This window comes from Ambystoma mexicanum, chromosome 10 (genome assembly GCF_040938575.1).
Source record: "Ambystoma mexicanum isolate Mex_15411 chromosome 10, UKY_AmexF1_1, whole genome shotgun sequence".
In the NCBI taxonomy this organism is placed as follows: Eukaryota; Metazoa; Chordata; class Amphibia; order Caudata; family Ambystomatidae; genus Ambystoma; species Ambystoma mexicanum.
In genome coordinates this window covers 1,182,140,526-1,182,160,051 of record NC_090932.1, presented here as the reverse complement: position 1 = coordinate 1,182,160,051, position 19,526 = coordinate 1,182,140,526, and positions in this window count along the sequence as shown.

Here is a 19,526-nt window from a genome sequence, read left to right as displayed (position 1 = left end):
AGTCCCCATTATGCAATTTAGGATTCAAAACAAAATTGACCCAATACTCTTTTCACCTTTACAAATAAAGTTAGAAAAGTATGAAAAAGAAACTAAATAAATGGAATAAGAAAAAGTAAAGAGAAACATTGAATACAGAAACTTACAAAATAAACAACATTTTTATTTTCATGGCTTATAATCATTGGTATAAAAATATGCAATTCATGACAATAAAAAATGTTTTCCCATAAATCATCCCTATCACTTAAAGTTTATTTTATATACAGAGTAACGGCTATGGTAAGCAGGACGTAAGTCCCATTTCAAAATCTGTACAAAAGGTGACTTGTGTGCAAAGACCCAGAATTGTAATATTTTAGGTATTTAAAACCAAACTTCAAAACATATTTGTACCAACTTTAGCTGGGAAGGTGTGTGGTCAAGTACCTACATTTCAGGCTATGCTGACATTCTGACTTTACCACTTAACCAAAGTGTGTGATCCTGGGAAAATCAGTTAATCTCACTGTATGTTTCCTGCCAAAATTAGGAGCCCCTAGAAGTGATCCAGTTTGCAATATGGTTTAATAGATGGGCAGCGCAGGGGTCAGGGCCAGCCAAGGAGACATACACACATCTTTATTTGGAAAATATAAGACCACATTTATTGATCAAAATTGTGACATTCAAAATAGCAAAGTAAACATGTCAAATAAGAAGTCATCATGGGCAATTGCATATTATAAACAGTATGTACCAGACAATGATGTATAGGGGGTGGCAGGGGAGGGGTGGCCTCTCCTCCCTGCCACATCCAACCGGGACTGATGCTAGGAGGCCGGAAACTCTTCAACCTCCACTGTCTCCCTCCTGATCCCACTCTCACCTGCATGCTTGCACTCCCACACATCCTCAACTCAATTAAAATTAGCTGTAATGTAATTTGGAATAAACTAAATATCCTATTCTCTGATTCAATATTTATCGAGGTGGAGGGGGCTGTCTTTCACAACAAAATGGCTAGACTACAATCACCTCCTACGTGGCCTCCTGGGAGTAGCCACAGCATTCAGGGAGGTATTATTAAGCGCACACTATGTTAGATGGAATAAGGACTGGCGTCCTCGTTGCTTAGGCCCTGCAGAGGAGGAGGTGGCATAATTCTTGCTTCTCCGCAGCCAGGCCAAGAAGACATGATGGGGGAAGGGTGGGGTAGGTGGGAGTGATTGTAAATGGGAATGGTAGTCAGAGGGAGCTGATGGAAGTGACAGGGGGTGATATTGCCACACTATTTTTTCTGCTTTTCCTTTGCTCTGTACTGTTTTTTTTATATCTCAATTATAGCAGTATGTTGTAAAAAAGCCACAAAACATATTTCTTAGGGCATGACTAATTGGGATTAATCTTTCAGACTCTTGTTAAGGGCAGTGTACAGCTTTCATGTTTCATTTTTGGCAAATGTTTTCCATATGGAGATGGGGGAGCATATGGAAGATGAAGTGAGTAGCCAATGGAAGGTTAATGTAGTGAGGGAGCTTATGGAAGGAAACAAAGGAGCAAATGGAAGAAGAGAGCAGAAGACTGTGGAAGGAGTACTGGAGATCCTGTGATTTTGGAAGGGATGAGCAGTTGGAAGGCGCGAGCAGATTTCCCACTTGAATGAATTGAGCAAACCTGGGCAAATCACCTCATGTCAGCAAAACCTGGTGAGGTGAACAGGCTGTTTCCAGCTAGAGTCATACCTCTAAACATACAGCTCCAATAGTAGAAAAAGACAACTTAAAAAACATATAACATTTGTTGCACTCATGACAGCGATTAACTGCTCCCACCATAAACTCCACACCCATGCCCCACCTACCCGGGGCCATCTGTCAGCTTTGCCAAAGAATCTATTTGGCATAAATCTGCCAGGGAGTGCAATCCAAACAAGCATCTTTATCAGACATTCAAGTAGTCTTGTGGGTAACAACCTGGGTTTGAATCCAGGCTTCTGCACCTTATAAAGCAGTCTAACAGATTAAAGAATTTAAGGGAAAATTGATTTTTCAGATCCCAGGAAGACGTGTTTTACCGGATCACAAATCAGAGAAAAGTTTGGCCCCCCTGGTCACAAACCTGGCCCACCCAGATTAAAATTCCTGGAGCCGGGCCTGACGGTACTGCGGGGGATTTTAACCTGGTGGCGGATCCGGCGCTAGACTGGTGGTCGGCTAAAGGTAAAGGTCCGAAGGTGGTGGGCCAAGAGAACATTGCCTTCAAGCATCTCCTGCAGGACCATTACTGGGCTGACGTGTACCGGGGACACGTCCCAGGGCTGGGGGGTTACACTTTTTTTCCCCCCACACCAGACCTATACAAGGATAGACTTGCAACTGGTTCCTCTTGACAGAGAGACTGAGGTGTGGACCAATGGATCCACTGGGGGCGAAGTTGAAGGGGTAGCTTGCAGACCGCCGGCTACCCAAGCTGATGGGGGCAGAGAAGGAAGACCTGGAGGGTCAGGTGATGCGGGAAGAAGTGCTGCGGGCAATCCAGAGACTGAAGGCGGGGAAGACCCCAGGGGAGGACGGGTTACCAGCAGACTTCTACAAGCAATACCAGTCCCTACTCGCAACACCACTGGCGAAGTTGTTTTATTCGGTTGTGGGGGAGGGTACGATTCGGCCGACGTTCCTTCAAGCATTGATTACTGTCATCCCGAAGCCAAGGAAGGACCCGACCAGCTGTGCCTCGTATAGACCGATATCTCTGCTGAATGCCGACGCAAAAATCTTTGCCAGGATCCTCGCGTCACGTTTGGAATTCTGCCTCCCGTGACTGATTCACCCAGACCAGGCAGGTTTTGTGATTCACAGACAGGGAGCCAACAACATGCGCAAGACGCTTCATGTTCTTAACGCCAAGCGGTGAAGAAGGGGGGAGACTTTGCAGCTGTCCCTAGATGCCGAGAAGGCCTTTGACCGGGTGAGTTGGTCCTTCATGGGGGAGGTCCTGGTGAACATGGGGATGGGCCTGAGGTGGACGGGATGGATGGCAGCCCTGTAGTCCAGCCCTATAGTGAGGGTTGTGGTCAATGGAAGTGTGTCACAGGGCTTCTCACTGCAGCGGGGTACGCGACAGGTTTGCCCCCTCTCCCTGTTGCTTTATGCACTGGTTATGGAGCCATGGGCAGCAGCGGTTAGGGACGACAGCAGAATAAAGGGGGTCCAGATGGGGGAGACAGAGTGCAAAATCGGTCTCTTTTCAGACGAATACTGCTTTATATTACTGAGCCAGAACGATCAGTGCCTACCCTGTTGAAAAGCTTGACACGATATGGGGAGTTGTCTGGCTTCAAAGTTAATTTGAAGAAGTCGGTAGCCTTCAAGGTGGGGGGCTCTCGGAGGCAGATGTGAAACACATTGGAAAATGGCCATTTTTGGTTCAGGAGGACTCCTTTAGGTACCTGGGAATCCAGGTGACAAGTAACTATGGCGATCCCTTCCCCAAGAACTTCCTGCCATTGTGGGCGGCTGTGAGAAACAACATGGAGAGGTGGGCGAGACTAGGGCTCTCTGGTATGGCGCGCCTAAATGTCATTGAGATGGTGGTACTGCCCAAACCTTTGTTTTTATTCCAGATGCTACCAGTCATGATCCCACCGTCCTTTTTCGCGGAGGTGAAGATGGCTATGCTAAAATTTCTTTGGGTGGGAGCAAAGCAGAGGGTGGCCTACAGAACCTTAATCTTGCCAAAGGATGAGGGGCGGTTGGATTCCCCAACCTAGAGACCTACAATAAAGCAGCCCAGCTCCGGGTCATGGTGGATCACTTGAATCCGCTCTCCGATAAGCAGTGGGTGCCAATGGACAATGCAATACTAGCCCCAATTACACTGGGAGAATGGCTGTGGGTGCGCAGATCCTGTGTCCTGCGAAGGGTTTTGGTCCACCCAGTGATCGAAGTCCTGTGGATTACATGGAAGGAAGCGGGAAGGAGGAACAGATGGCTCTCCTCATGGCCGTCGCCCTTGAATTGGTTATGCCTCTCTCCCCCCCAAGGAATGAGATAGTGGGACTGAGGTGAACGTGGATAAACTGTCACCCTTCTGATATCTGCAGCTGAAGGGAGTCCTAATGGATGCCCGGTGGGATGACAACCTGAAGAGGGAATTGACAGACTTTGAGCGGCTCCTGTTAACATGGAGGGGTACCAAGGGACTCATTCCAGGACTATACAAGACAATCATGTTTGCGGACCCTAGGGACCCGCTTTGGGCCAGGGCCAGGTGGGGGGTGGACATGGGGAGAGACATTGAGGATGCATTATGCAGACAGATCTGTAGAAGTGTGGGAAAGTCAACGATCTCCCTACAGTATAGGCACCAATCATTAAACCTGATACACAAGTGGCATTACTCGTCAGCTAGGATAGAAAAGATGTGTAAAGGGTATGAGCCACATTGCTGGAAGTGCAAACTGGTGAAGGGTGACTACATGGATTAAGGGGGTTGACAGAATCCACAGGGAGCACTCCCTGTGCCTCCTCCTCTTTGCGGTGTTGTTAAAGGAGGAGGTTGAAAGGGGGCATATGCTGCAGATTATGTTGGTCGCCGCCAGATGCTGCTTGGCCCAACTGTGGAAAAACCCATGTATGCCACTGGAGAAGGAATGGGCGGCAAAGATAAGGGCAATCTACGACATGGAACATCTTACTCATGTATTGGAGGAGGCCCAGTCTATCATTGAGGGCTTATGGCTTCCCTTCTTTGAGAAATATGGGCATTGAGAGGGGGTAAGACGATGACTATGCATTGCCCTGTTTGATGCTGGGAGGTCTTTGGGGAAGGAAACATATGCGAATCAGGCCTAGGCCCTGGCCTCGAAAAAGACATATTATTCACCTGCATGGACAGCCAACAGGTCTGGTAGACTGATAATTGCAGAAGTAATGCGGACCTGTAGGCTTTGGAACAACCTTTCACGAAAAAGGGGGCTACCCCAAGTTTGAACTTTGTGGACTCAATCAGGACCTGCTGCATGAGGGGAGCCGGAGGGGGACAAGAAGGGATTGTGGGGGTTGGTTTTTGAGGAGGAGATGTAATGATGGTTTGTAACACAGTTTTTTGAAATGCCAATAAAATTCAATTTGGAAAAAAAAAGAAAAAGATAAGGGACCAGCACTGGCGTGTATTGTATTGCAACATAATGGGGCAAAATTGTCCTATATTGTTGTGAGTGCGATATGCTTTGGGGAAAAAGCAGAAAGACAGAGGAGAGTCAACATTACTATATATAGTTGTGACTGGCCTCATGATAGTCTTTGGGCACTACCAGGATGAACATGTGGTTTACAGTGCCAGTGATGACAAATACTGTTGAGACAGTTATATGTTTCCAGTGCTGGCATATACTGTGGCAAGGCACATGGCTTTGTTTGGGGATGGCCAGCATGAACATTTGTTGCAAAATGGTCCTGTGTACTGTGGGCAACCTAGATTCTATTGAAATATTTTGTGTGACCATCCAAACAACTGATGGTAAAATCTATGGCTTTTCACAGACTTCAACCGTAACCAGTGTCATACAATGCATCATTTTAATGCATTATTTTACAAAGTTTCTTGGGGGTGAACCCAGAAACACCTATGTTTATTCTGGTAGGAAAAACATGTATCTCCACTTTAAAAATTCACTAGCCACCACTGTGCATACCTAACTGAGGGAAAGTTGCAGAATGGTTTCACAGGAAAGTGGCATATTGGTTGCACATCCTGTGCCTGTTATATCGGGGGGGGGGCTTATTGCAGTGATGCTCATACGGTTTTCTGTTCTGTGTGTACGAGACGAGGGAAGGTGTAGGGCTGCCACTTTTCTCAGAGGGAGAGACTTGCAAAGTTGTGGCACATGCTATTCCATCTTTGTGAGAAGAAAACGTGCATGTAATGCCATTCTGGTGTTGTGCACATTCATAACAAAGAAAATGTGGAGGTGCACACATCTAAGTAACTAGTTCAGGTTAATAAGCAAGGATTCATATAGTGTCAATACACAAATATGTAGGTGCTCCCGGTCAATCCTTGGCTACAAGGTCAAAATTACAGTTTAACAAAAACGGTTCCTCAAAGATTGAATCGCAAGACCTGGGCACACTTTGACAAAGCTTGCATAAATCAATTTAATTACAATATCTAGCAAAGGTGTTTAATCAGAGTACGATATTTAATTGTAGGTAGGCACCGCAAAAACAATAGGATAGTCATAAATTAGACAATAAACAAATTACCAATCAATTTCATTAATAAACACAACAATTTGTTGTCAAATCTTCCAAACAATGTACATCATAATTTCAATGGCAAGCACGGTTCTGCTAAATATTCAAAATCATCGTCAATCTACAATGACAATCAAAATGGATTCCTTAATGTAGATATCACTGTCAAGAAGGTTGTTTCTTTGGGACAAGTTGGTGTGTCCTACTGTGTCTTCTTGTATGTGGTACGACCCGTTTCAGGTGAAATTGCCCTTCATCAGCTAGGGGATATCTGTTTTTCAAAACTGTAAATATAAAATAATGATGTGTAAGTGAGGTCTTAAATCTAAGTTGTACCTTGCAACCTGTGAGAACTGCGGACTAACCTGCAATTTAACGGAGAAACGGCAGCTGTAAGGAGTTCAATATGGGGCTGTGCATCCCAGGTTTTCATTCAAATACTGCTTGTCCACACTGTAGAAAGCAACATGGGGGTAACTGTTCAGAGGGGTGAACTGCATGACAACTTCATGTAAGGATTGTTAGTGGTCTGGCATGGGCTCAGTCGCTAGGGTATATGTTAGGGAGAATTCTCATAAATGTGCTAATTCCCTTCACCTTAGAGACCCCCAGCAACTTTGCTGGAATTTTTGAGGACTTGATTTTTTTCGTGTATTTTGATGTGTGTTTTTGCACTTGTGTTCTTTGATTATGGAGTTTTAAGATTGTGAAATTGACTTTACAACGAACTACCATGATTTTTCCCGACCTCAAACACTGGTAGCTAAAAATCATGGAAGCCATGTTTTTCAAGATGGAGCCTTAAGCCCCTTTGTTTAAACAGGTCCCGATCTTTTTTTTTTCTCACCATTTCTTTTTGGAAAGGTCCTTCTAGTATTTGTCTCTGCACGCCAAACCAGGTTTGCTCCCTTTGTTCGTATGCCTTTGGCAGGCTTCAGGACTCAAGACTGCCTCTGTCGTCTGAGTGTCTGGGGTGGGCAGGAAGTGAGGGAGGTGCCCGAAACTCCCTGTGCTTAGTCTCCTAGGAGATCTAAATGCACTCTGGCGTGATTGGCAGGCTGGCCGTCCGGCCAGGACAGTCACCCTGCTGGGGAAGTGACAGCTAGGCTGGAATGAATGGGAGAAAACTGTCTAAAAGGCGAGTCTCTTGGACTGGAAAGCAGAGTCGATCACTGAAACAAAAGAACCGAAGACGAGCTGGAAGAGGACGGCTGCTGCAACTCCTGGACCATTGGTTTTCCCGGTGAAGCCCTGCTGCAGGTCCGAATTGCCAAGTTCATCTCGACAGAGAAGCCCTTCAAGGACGACTTCTTCCTTTGAGTTGGTGGGACCAATCAACTCATAAGCCACCTGGATACCATTCTCAAGGCTGGTTAGGATTAACCAGGGAGAGGGACACCAGCTTGTGCGCTTTGATCTACAGCTACTGGAACTGAAGTGACTCCATCTTGTTTGCTTTTTCGACGATCCCGTGCAGTGCAGGAGTCCCCCGACGTCCTCCCTCTTGTCCCCACGACTGATGCTCAGGAACAATGAGATCTGCAGGAACTGCCAGGAACCAACGACTTCAGCTGCATTTGTTTCTTCATACTAAGGTACTGTGCCAACCCGATTTACCAAGAAACCTTGAGTATAAGTGTTTACTTGAACCACTGTGATTGAAAGACCTCTGTGTAACTTCTCGTACTGCTCACATTCACTCTCGAGATAAGCCTGGCTGCTCATCTCGCTACCAACAACTGTGTGGTACAGACTAATACCAAAGGTTGGTTTGACTTACACCTTTTGTATGTGGTGGTCCCAGAGGGTACTGCATGCAATTCTAACAGTATGGCGCTGGGTCCCACGTCTAGACCACTAAGTAGGGAACTTTGTATGTTAAATTAAAGTAGATTCTAGTACCCAGACGTTGCACTGACCTTGAATGTCGGCATGCATTGTTGACTTAGTGGACTGTGCCTCATACGATTATTGTTATCAACAGTCACTGTAAGGGGAGGTAAAGCCTTTAGCTTGCTGGTTTAAATTGGCAAAGCTTTAATAGAAGGAGGAATACAAAAATGCTTAGAAGCAAATATAGGTGTCAGGTCTGGTATTCACGGGTGTTGAGTTCAGCGTGCTCATCACTTAGATAAAAGCAGCGAGTGACTGCGTGCTGTTAAGAGAAAAGCAGACGTAGAATCTAGTTGGTGCTCTTGTATGTAGAAAATAATGAGGCTGGAATATGAATCCATTAAGGTGGATGTGCGTGAAGCTAGTTAGGGGGGAGCGGTGCTTGCCAAGTCTTGGGGGGGGAAAGGTGTGTTAATCGGAGAGGTCCGCCCCCTCACGCTGTTCGTGTTTAGCTGCGTCGTCAGGGCAAAGCGCACGCATGCGTGTGTGTGCCCTGCTCTATGTTATGGCGGGCTCCCCTCTGATGACCTTTCTATTCAAGAGGCTCAGTGTTTCATTGATGCCCATTTCATACTAGGGCCTCAGCTCTGCTCTGATGCCCTTTCCATGCTGGGGCCTCATCTATTTTCTGATGATCTTTCTATAGACTCTGTGCTTCACTAATGACTGTTCCTTTCTAGCTGATGAGTTCTTTAATGGTGCCCTTTCTGTACTAGGACCTCAGCTCTTCTCGGCTGCCATTTCTATGCTGGAGCAATCAGCTTTCCTCTGATCCCCTTTTCCATGCTCGGACATCAGCTCTTCTCTGGTACCCGTGTTGTGATGGTGCACCAGCTGTTCCCTGATGTCCTTTATGTCTGAAGACTCAATGCTTGACTGGTGACTTTTTCTTTCTAGCGGCTGAAATCTTCACTGACGTCCTTTCTGTGCAATGACCTCAGCTCTTCTCTGATGCCCTTCCTGTTTTAGAGACTCAGTGCTGCACTGGTGACTTTTTCCATTCTGGCGGCTGAACTCTTCAGTGATACCCTTTCTGCACCAGGGCCTCAGCTCTTCTCTGATTACTTTTCGTTTCTACAGACTCAGTGCTTCGCTGATAACTTTTCCTTTCTAACGGATGAGCGCGCCACTAATACTGTGTCTTTTCTAAGGGCTAAACTACTGATACACCCCCTTTCCAAGGGCTCAGCTGCTCACTGCAACCCTTTCCTATATAGGGGGTCAAAATGTGCACTGGTGACCAGAGATTCATCTCTTCACGAAGACCCTTTGCTTTCTGTTACCCGAATTCTTTACTAACACAAAAGCACTTCTAATGACGCAGTTCTTTATTGGTGACATTTCATTTGAAGGGGCTTGACTGCTTACCAACGCCACTTCTTCTCGAGGGGCTAAACTCTTCACTGATACCATTTACCCTCCAGTGGCTTGTTTTAGCACAGGCACTTGTCCTTTCTATTGGCTTGGCAATTCCCTGACACCATTTTCTTTCTATGGGCTCAGCTACTTTACTCACCAGCACAGGATCTTATATAAGGGCTCAACCCCCAAAAAGCATATATTCCTTTCTAGGCGTTTCTATCTACGGCTCAGACCTTCACTAACGCCAATTCCCTGATTGATTCCCAGCTCTCCACTGATCTATCTTACATTCCACTGTCTCAGCTCTTCACTTCCACCCTTTCCTTTCCAAGACTCAGCTCTTCGTTGACACTTTAACTGTTCGTAGAGAGCTTATCTGGAATATCCCCCTTTCTATGGGCGCAGGTCTTCACTACTACTCATTCCCGCTTAAGGCCTTGGATCTTCACTATTGCTCTAACTTTCTAGCGGTACGACTCTCCACGCACACACTTTCCCTGCCAGGGGCCCAGCTTTACTATGGCCATCGTTAATAGGTTCGTAGTTCTTCACTGATGCCACAGCTTTGCTAGGGGCTAAAATCTAGTGCATTTTCATAATAGGGCTTCATTCTTCACTGGCACACTTGCAGTGGCGGCTGGTCATTTTTTTTTTTTATTGGAGGGGCATAAATATGTTACACAAATATACAAGACCAAGGGGGTTTCAAGAAGGAAGTGGGGCTCTCCAACTGAGAAAATCTTTTGAATAATGGGAATAAAGGGTGCATTATACAGTACAGTTTCTGTGAAAAATTGTGTAAAAAGCCAAACAGTTTGCAATTGATATGATAACTCATTTATAACGCGCCTGTACACCACTGTTTTTAGGAGTGCCAAGACAAGGAAGGGAGGACAGACGAGGACAAAACAACGATCTTACTAGGCCTTGTGTCATTCAGATCGCGCAGGTGTGGGGGGAAGGGAGAAGCGCCAGATGCGATGACGGGGGAGGGCAGAGTGCCTGGTAACTAGTAAGTGCAACCAGGAGGTGGCTCATAAGGGCAGATAATCAGGGGACTGTAGTGTTGCAGATACAGTCTCTTAAGTGGTTGGGAGGCCCAGAGGCAGTGCAAGGGCAACTGGTCATGCAGGAGTCTGGTCCCGTAAGTTCAGTGGGTGTCCAGGTAACCAGTATGTGCAGCAGACAGGGACATCAGCAAGGAAGAGGGATAGAGAAAGCGGAAGCGAAAACGAAGGTCTTGAGTTGCTTCTGGAACCTTTAGTGGTCCTGCTGAAGTTTAAGAGAGGCAGAGAGGCTGTTCCAGATGGAGGCCCCAGCCGAGGACAGAGATCTACCCCCCACTCTCTGCCTGGAGAAGCCTCTGCCCCCAGAGAGTTGGAGGTGGATGAGCAGAGGTCTCAAGAAGGAAGATGCTTAGGAAGAAAAAGTTGGATGTAGTGTGGTCCCTGTCCCCAGAAAGCCTTGTGGACGATGCAGAGGTTCTTGTACTTGATGCTCGCAGCCACAGGGAGCCAGTGGAGAGATTTCAGGGCTGGGGAGATGTGATCCCTCGGCTTGAGGCCAAGGACAAGTCTCGCAGTCCTGTTCTGGATAAACTGAAGAGGGTGAAGAACAGAGGCAGGCAGATTTAGAAAGGGGCTGTTACAGTAGCCCAGCCTAGAGAGGACCAGGGATCTGGAGACAGTGAGCTTCTGGGAGAAAGTGAGAAAAGGAAGAACACCTCTGAGGAGGTGCAGCTGATAGTGTGACTTCATAGGGACGTCATAGATTTGAGAAGAGATGGTGAGGGTGGAGTCGAAGATGACCCCAAGGTTCCTAGACTCACTGGAAGGAGCTGGTAGAGGACCCGGGGTGGCCGGCCAGAGTGAGAGAGGGAAGGCGGGAGCAGGAGTCCCCATGAGGAGGATCTCAGTCTTACTGGCATTAAGGCAGAGCTTGTTCCTGAATTGCGGACAGACAGTCTGGTATGAGAGAATGAGCAGCAGAGGCTGAGGGGAGCCTGAAGGAAAGCTGGGTGTCAGCCGCATAACACTTAAAGTTAGAGCAGAAGGTAGATATGCGGTGGGCCAGAGATGCCAGGTAGTGGTTAAATAGCCAGGAGAGAGGTTAGATACCTGGGGAACACCACAAGTGGAGAGAGAGATAGAAGAGAGGAAAGACTCAAGTTGGACCTGGGAGGGTCGATCAGTGAGAAAGGAGATCAACCAGGCTAGGGCCTGACCAGAAATACCCAGGTTGTCTCAGAAACAATTGAGCAGGATGGCGTGGTTGACCGTGCCGAAAGCAGAGGATAAGTCTAGGAGAATGAGGACAGAAGGAAGGTCAGAGTCAAGATTGGAGAGAAAGTCTTCATGGGTGTTCAGGAGCACAGTTTGCATGCTTCTGGCCGCCATGAAGCCAAACTGGTGGTCATGGAGACAAGCAACAGATTCAGTATGAAGATTAAGCTGGGAGATGGCTAGCTTTTCCAGGGGTTTGCACAGGAAAGGAGTGATGGAGATAGGGCGATAGTTTTCCGGAGAAGAAGGATTGGCAGAAGGCTTCATAAGAAGGGGTGCTTAAGGGGAGAGGGGAAGGTTGCAGTGGCAAAACAGTGGATGCAGAAATTGGCCAAGGCTGGAGCAAGAGTGTCGATGTGGTCTTTGATGGTTCTGGAGGAGCATGAGAGTAGCCACGTTAACGTGACTTTCATAGATCAGACTTGTCTAGAAACATTGTCCGGAGTGAACAGCGGGAAGAAGGAGACAGGAAGAGGAGAACCGGCCAGAGAGGAGCCTGGAGAGGTAGAGGGAGAGGAAGAGGACATAGTGGAAGAGAGAGTTTTAGTGGTGAAATGCGACAGCAAGGCTGTGCAGAGGACCTAGGAGGGAACAGGAGAGCTAGAGACTGCAGCAGGATTAGTCAACTCCTTGCTGATTTCAAAAGGTTTGGCCAAGTTGTTAGTGGCCCCGAGAAGCAGGTGTGGATATAGGCTCTCTTCTTAGAGGGGACAGAGAGTCTGTATTGCCTTTGGAGCAGGCAGCAGTCCAGTTTGTCAGAGGGTGTGCTTGATGCCCTCCACTTCCTCTCTGCCAACCTATGCTTGCACTTAAGGGTGTCAAGGTCAGAATCATACCAGAAGTTGCACTTGGATACGGGCTTCAAATGGATCCTTGTGACATGGGCAAGGACATCAACAGTGTTGGAGATAGAGAGATGAAGTTTGAAAAGGGCTGTATCAGAGTGTGAAGAGTGTTTAAGACAATTGAACGACACATATGTGTACAATGTTTTACCTTGTAATCCGACTAGAGAAATTGCAGAGTATTTGAAGACAATGTTGGAGATGGCAGAAGAGAACGAGTGGATAAGTGATAAAACCAAAATCTTTCTTACACAGAGTTTTCCAAAGACACCACATCTCTATTTGCTTCCCAAAATTCACAAGTCATTATTAAAACCACCTGGATGACCAATAGTGGCTGCCACTCACAGTGTTCTTCAACCCCTAGGCATTTACATTGACACCATATTACAACCAATTATACAAAAACATCCTACTTACATCAAGGATACAACAGACTTTCTTAACAGACACGCACGGATCCAACTTGATCAGCATGACATTCTAGTCACTATTGATGTCAACAGCCTCTACACCTCCATTCCACATTGCCTAGGACAACAGGCAGTGGAATGGTTGTTGCTACAAGAAGAAGAAGTAGGGGGATCAAAGGAATGGGTTATGATGTTACTAGAATGTATTGTACAAAAGGCCTATTTCCAATATGAAAAACAGTACTACTCACAAATCAGTGTCATGGCAATGGGTGCAACAATGACACCCGCATATACAAACTCGTTCATGTTGAAATTTGAAGAGGACCATATCATCAGTCACCCTGTATGGCATCGATATATAAAACACTGGGGAAGATACATAGATGACATCTTTTGATTTGGAATGACACACAAAAAACCCTCAATTCATTTTTGGCATACCTAAACATGATCCACACCAGGATTCAATTCACGTACGAAAGTGGTCATCCGAGAGTTCATTTTCTGGACGTGCTGATGCACCAACATTTGACACCGTTGTATATCATAAACCCACAGACAAAAACAATCTTCTACATAGAATGAGTTTTCATCCTCCAGCTACAATAAAGAGTCTACCATACAGCCAATTGCTTCACATTAAAATAATTACAAGCACAGACTGCCAATATGAACAAGAAAAGAAGGAGATGCTGCTTCAGAGAAAGTAGGATTACAGGATAGATCCAGCTTGTTGTTGGCCAGAAACATAACCAAGAAAGAGAACCCACTTGTATTTGTAAATAAATACAGCGTACAGTCAACACAAATCAAAACAATTATTCTTAAGCACTGGCCTATACTAACTTATGATGGTTAATTTCAAAGCCTATTTGAGGAGAAACCAGTCTTTGCTAATCAACGGAGTAGCAATTTGAGAGATATTGTTTTTTATTTTTTTATTTTGTATTTAATCAATAAAAGATTTTTTACAAAAGTCTTTTGTCATTTCGATAACAAGTTCACTACTTTCTTTCCCAGGTCATTTGCGCAATCTTATCATCAGACTGATCAATATCCGTTTTACGGTAAACGTTCGAAGATAGAGATTAGACGTTAGACGTTAGAGGTTGACTGGGTTGGCTCGTTTCAATGCAATATCTAAAAGTTTAGCTGCAGCCCTCGACCATCTGGCTGAGTCACCGGCAATTAGCCGACACCAACCCGTTTCTTCACTTAATGCTGATGGGTGAGATAATAGCGGTGCCAAGTATGCCTCTCTTTCTTTAGACATTTCAGGACAGGACGTCAGTAGGTGTCTCCAGTGCTTAAAGTGGGCCGGGGCCTGCCGGGGCCGGGCCCCGGCAGTCTCCAAAAAGTGGGACTGAGCCGGGGCCCTGCCGGGGCTCCGTCCTACCGCAACATTGGCGGGATGCATTATCCCGTCGCAGCCGCGGCCACAGCCGCGACGGGAGATGCGCCTGCAATGAAGTCAGGCAAGCTGACAGAAGTGGCAGCCAGCCACAGCGACGCTGTGACTGGCTGCCACTTCCGTCAGTCATAGTAACTGCATCTGGTGACCCCTCGCGCGAGAGGTCACCAGAGGCAGTTACTGTCCCTTTGTTTCCCCAGGTCGCCGAGGCGTCTTTAACCCTCGGCGAACCTGGGGATTCCTCGACATATTTCGAGGTTTATAAAAGATGGCTTTGAAAGTACACATTTCAAGCCATCTTTTATAAAGCTTTGCCTTAGTCAAAGCTTTATAAAAGATGGCTTGAATTACGGCAAAGCTTTATAAAAGATGGCTTGAAATGTGTACTTTCAAAGCCATCTTTTATAAACCTGAAATGTTGGAAAAGATGGCCTGAAAACTAGGCAAACCGTAGGGTATGCACACAAATATATATAAATGTTATATATTTGTGTGCGTACCTTACTATGGTTTGTGTACTTTGCAAGTCATCTTTTATAAACGTAGAAATATGTTACATATTTCTACGTTTAGAAAAGATGGCTTGCATGGTACACAAACCATAGTAAGGTACGCACACAAATATATAACATTTATATATATTTGTGTGTATACCCTACGATTTGCGTACTTTTTAGGCCACGCCCCTCCCACAAGCCACGCCCCCAAACTAGGGCCCCCCCTCGATTTCTTACCCCACTTAAAGCCCTGGGTGTCTCACAGTTTCAAGCTGATCCGGGTTTTCACATAGCCGACATGAAGCTATGGTAGATTGGGATCTGAGAGCCAAGATTTCTCTTGTATGTAAGGTATTTATCCGAGCTCTCATAAATGTTCTTCTCAATTCTTTCTCAGGGAATTTTTCGGAATATCTCAATGCTGTTTTTAGTTTATTGTGTCCCGGCGGGAGATCTTTGAGAAGTTTGTATGACAGGATTTTTTCATTAGTCAAAATCCAATCTTGCTGCTCTATTTTTTTCTTCACTCTGCCTGGGTTTAAGATTAGGAGTTCTTCCGCACAGGCTATCTCTCCCAGTTTGTTTTTTAATTTCTTTACCCAGTCATTTAGAGGTTTACAATTCCCTCTTTGAATTTCTTCTGCTACAGCCTGGAAGATAGGGAGGGAGTCCGGCAAAAGTATTTTTCTGAAGAGTTGCAGCGCACCTTGCTCGACTGTTAATGCAAGAGACATAAGGCCTAGGTCCCGCCGAATCGCCGCCATAGGTGTTGACTTTGGCAGACCCAGCACTGCCTTCCACACAAAGGGCCTCATTACACGGATGGCGGTAAGGGTTTACCGGTACCAGTATTTTACCGGTACCGGTAAATCCTTACCGCCTTACCACGAGGACCCTTTTCGGGTTGGGGAATTTAACGCCTGCTTTTTGCAGGCGTTAAAAACCAACCCGCAAAGGGACCAGTGGAGCTAATTACGGTACCGCAATTTGCGGTACCGTAATTAGCGCCTTCCCCATTCTCATAGAGCCCTATGGGGCAAAAATGGGAATGGGGAAGGGCAATGGTAGAAGGGGGAATTACCCCCCCGCCAACCTTGGAATGGGGCGGTAATTCCCCTTTCCACCAAGGCGGTGCCGGTATTTTACCGGCCTGAACCATGGCGCTAATAGCGCCATGGTTCACCGCCATCCGTGTAATGAGGCCCAAAGCCTTCCAGTTTTAGCCACAGATCTTGCGGAAGGGTGAGATTTGCACTCATTCCATATACCAGAGCTGGGACTATTTTGGACTTGTAGAATTGAAGCGCTGGCTTCCATGAAAACTTTCCAAATTTTTTATCCAAAGCTTTCAATTGCGCTGTCAGATTTCTTGTTTTATCCCACAGGCCTTCGTGATGGTGTTTTCTTTCAGGGAATTATCAATCCACACCCCAAGATATTTATATTCTTTCACCACTTCCAGTTTGGTATTTTCCAGGAACCAAGTTGGCGTGATTTTGCGCTCGACTGTCGATTTTGTGAAGAGAAGGATTATAGTTTTCTGCGTGTTAATTTCCAAGTTGTTATTTTTCATGTAAGCAGAGAGATTTGCTAGTTGACGTTGCAAACCTACTTTGGTCTGATCCAGCAGGATCAGATCATCCGCATACCATAATCTAGACACCTTTGACAGACCCACACTTGGCGGGAATGAACACATTTTTTTTTCAGTATGCTGGTAGTCACCGATGAAAGCAATAAATAGTGCCGGGGGCCAGGGGGCAACCTTGCTTAACCCCACATTCCGTATGGATTATGTTTGACAGGTGGCCTTGCTGGCTCAGACGGAAGCGCATCGTAGTTTTAGTGTGTAAGGCCATGATAGGATCCAATATTGCAGTCGGGCATTTCCAGGTTCTTAATTTTGCCCAAAGTTTCTCGCGATCCACCATGTCAAAGGCCTTCGAGAGGTCGACCAAAGCCAAATGGACTTTCGGGGCACCTGATTTCACCCTTGCTTTTATGATATTATGGATTAGGATGTTGATCGCCGTCCCTGTACCCTTTTGGAAACCAGTCTGGAAGATGTCTGTAGCAGGCGAACCTTTTGCCCACTTTTGGAAATGTGAGAGGAGCAAGGTCGCAAATATTTTTCCCAGGATGTCCAACAAGGCAATTGGTCTGTAGTTCGACGGACTTTCTCTGGACCCTTTCTTAAAAATTGGAACCAATACCGCTTCTGTCCAATGCGGGGATCTGTTTTGCTTTGTGGCAGTGGTTAAAGATTTCTCTTATCACTGCGGCCCATTCTTCCGGATGTTTTTTGATGTCTATGTTGGTCAGTCCATCAGGGCCTGGCGCTCGTGAGGATTTCAGTTTTGCTATTGTTCTTAAAATTTCTTCCACATCTGTCAGAGGAATCCAGTGTTGCCTGAGCGGTTGAATTATTCTATCTACTGATGTTGCGGGCGGCTGAAAAAGGGTGCTGAAATACGACACCCAGTTTTGTTCCGAGACCGCATTTGAGATGGGGGGAGCTCTTTGCCCATTGGTCAATTTTAATAAGTTCCAAAAGTCTCTTGTATTTTTTGAGACCAGGCACTTCTGCATGGATTCGGCGTTGTTTCGATAAAGACACGCCGCGTGATGTTTAATCCAAGATTTGTAGTGGATTGCTTCCTTTCGGTATGCGGACCATGCCTCAGCTGTTTGATGCCTGATTGCAAAATTTTTCAGGTTTCTTGTTTGACGTCTCTTGAATACCACCATCCGATCGGAAGTATGGTTGTGTGGAAGTTGTTTACCCTTTGATCCTGAAAAGCACACCCTATGTGGTAACAGTAGGGGAATATAGTCTGGTCTTTTGACAACTGCAATAGATGTTCTCAACTCAGGATCCATGCTTAGCCTGTCCTTTATAGATTTCATGTTTTCTGCAGTGAGGCGAAGTCGAGTTTGTTGCTTGTTTGTCTCCAGTGTTGCTGCATATAAAAGCCTTTCCGGAAACTGTGCACACCAGGATAGTTGGAGCAAGTTGTGATCACTTTCTAGTGTTTTCAGGACCTTGAAGGACGAAATCAAAGGAATCAGACCTTCAGTTATGAAGATATAATCAAGGGTGGCAAAAGATTCATCTCTTTCCCACGTTGGGATCTGGGGTTCGGAGTCTTGTAGCGTCGCTGCAATGAAAAAGTTGCGTGATTTCATAAGCTTTGACCACGCCACCCCTCTTTCCTCAGCCAAAGGGGGGGTCGACAGTGCTCTTTCAGGTGTTATTTCTGTTTTGCACTTTGCGTTTAAATTTCTGCAGATTAAGATGTTGTCAGTATCGAGGTCTATGTTGATAGTATCAATGGCTTTGGCCACAGATTGACAAAATTCTTTTGATGATGTTCTCTCCGGATTCCAATAAAGATTTATTATCGCGAGGTCTGAGGTGATCCAAGAATCCTGCACTGGATCATGGCGCTGCCAAGACACGAGCATGGCAAGCATGCCATAGGCTTCGATGATTTTGGTTTTTGGTATAAACCCTGATCCTATGCGAAGGGCAGTTAGAAGGCCCGAGGACGGTCTACCTATTAGTGACCTGCATGCAGGAGAGAGTTCAATTTCGAATCTGTCTAATGTCGGTTTATCGGTTAACCAAGTTTCCTGTAGACACAGGATGTCGAAAGTCCCCAGATTAACCTCACTCGGGCGGGTCAGATGCTTATAGCCTCTTGTATTCCATGAAGCCATTACCAGCTCTTTTTTTTTGCCGATTTAGAGGCCAATTCCACTCTTGACGTACGAAGATCTAGGGGGCCACGTGTTAGCTGCTATTTCTTTTGACTTTGTCCAAACGTGTCCGCCAGCCATCTCCATGGTCCCTCTGAAACTTTAGCCTTCTTCTGTGACATTTGATTTTGATTATGCTCCTCCCTTTTGTCTGTGGTGAAATATCTGTCTGTTGAACTCAGCAAAGTTTGTTGATGATTTTGCTGACGGGTGCTCCGGGCAAAGGTTTCGAAATTTAATGAGGACTCGGATTTACCACCTTCTTTTCTCCTGTAGGAGTCTTCTGGACCATTTTTTAACGACTGATGCCAGGTGGTTCTTCTCCTCTGGGAATCTTGCCATCGATTTTGGCTGTAAAGAGCTTCCGTTCTTGAGATGTAGTGGGACCTTGTAGGAAGCCCTCCTCCGAGTTTCTTGATCTGGTTGCTTTTGTGTGGATTTTGATACTAGGAGCAAATTGAATCCTAATTTGTGTAGGCCTTTAGACACTTCTGTGGGGAATTCCCTAGGGCTTTGTTTCTTATGTGAATGAATGCTTTTGCTCTGTGGTCCCGATGATATGGCTCTACCAACTCAAAATCGTTGGTCGTCAGATGTTGTAGTTTGCTGATTTTTGCTAGGGTTTTAAGAACCATTTTTCTATTCAGGACCATGTAGCCTTCTTTAGATGAAATTTGTTCGAGTTTGAAGATTGTGGTTCCTGAAAGTTTTCCTTCAAGTTTCTTGGGTCCTTTCGGCAGCCGCGAGTCATCTGCGTGCCTCAAAAACCTCTGGTTGTCTGGACGGTAGTCACTTTTATTTTCTGTACTGGACGTCCGACTG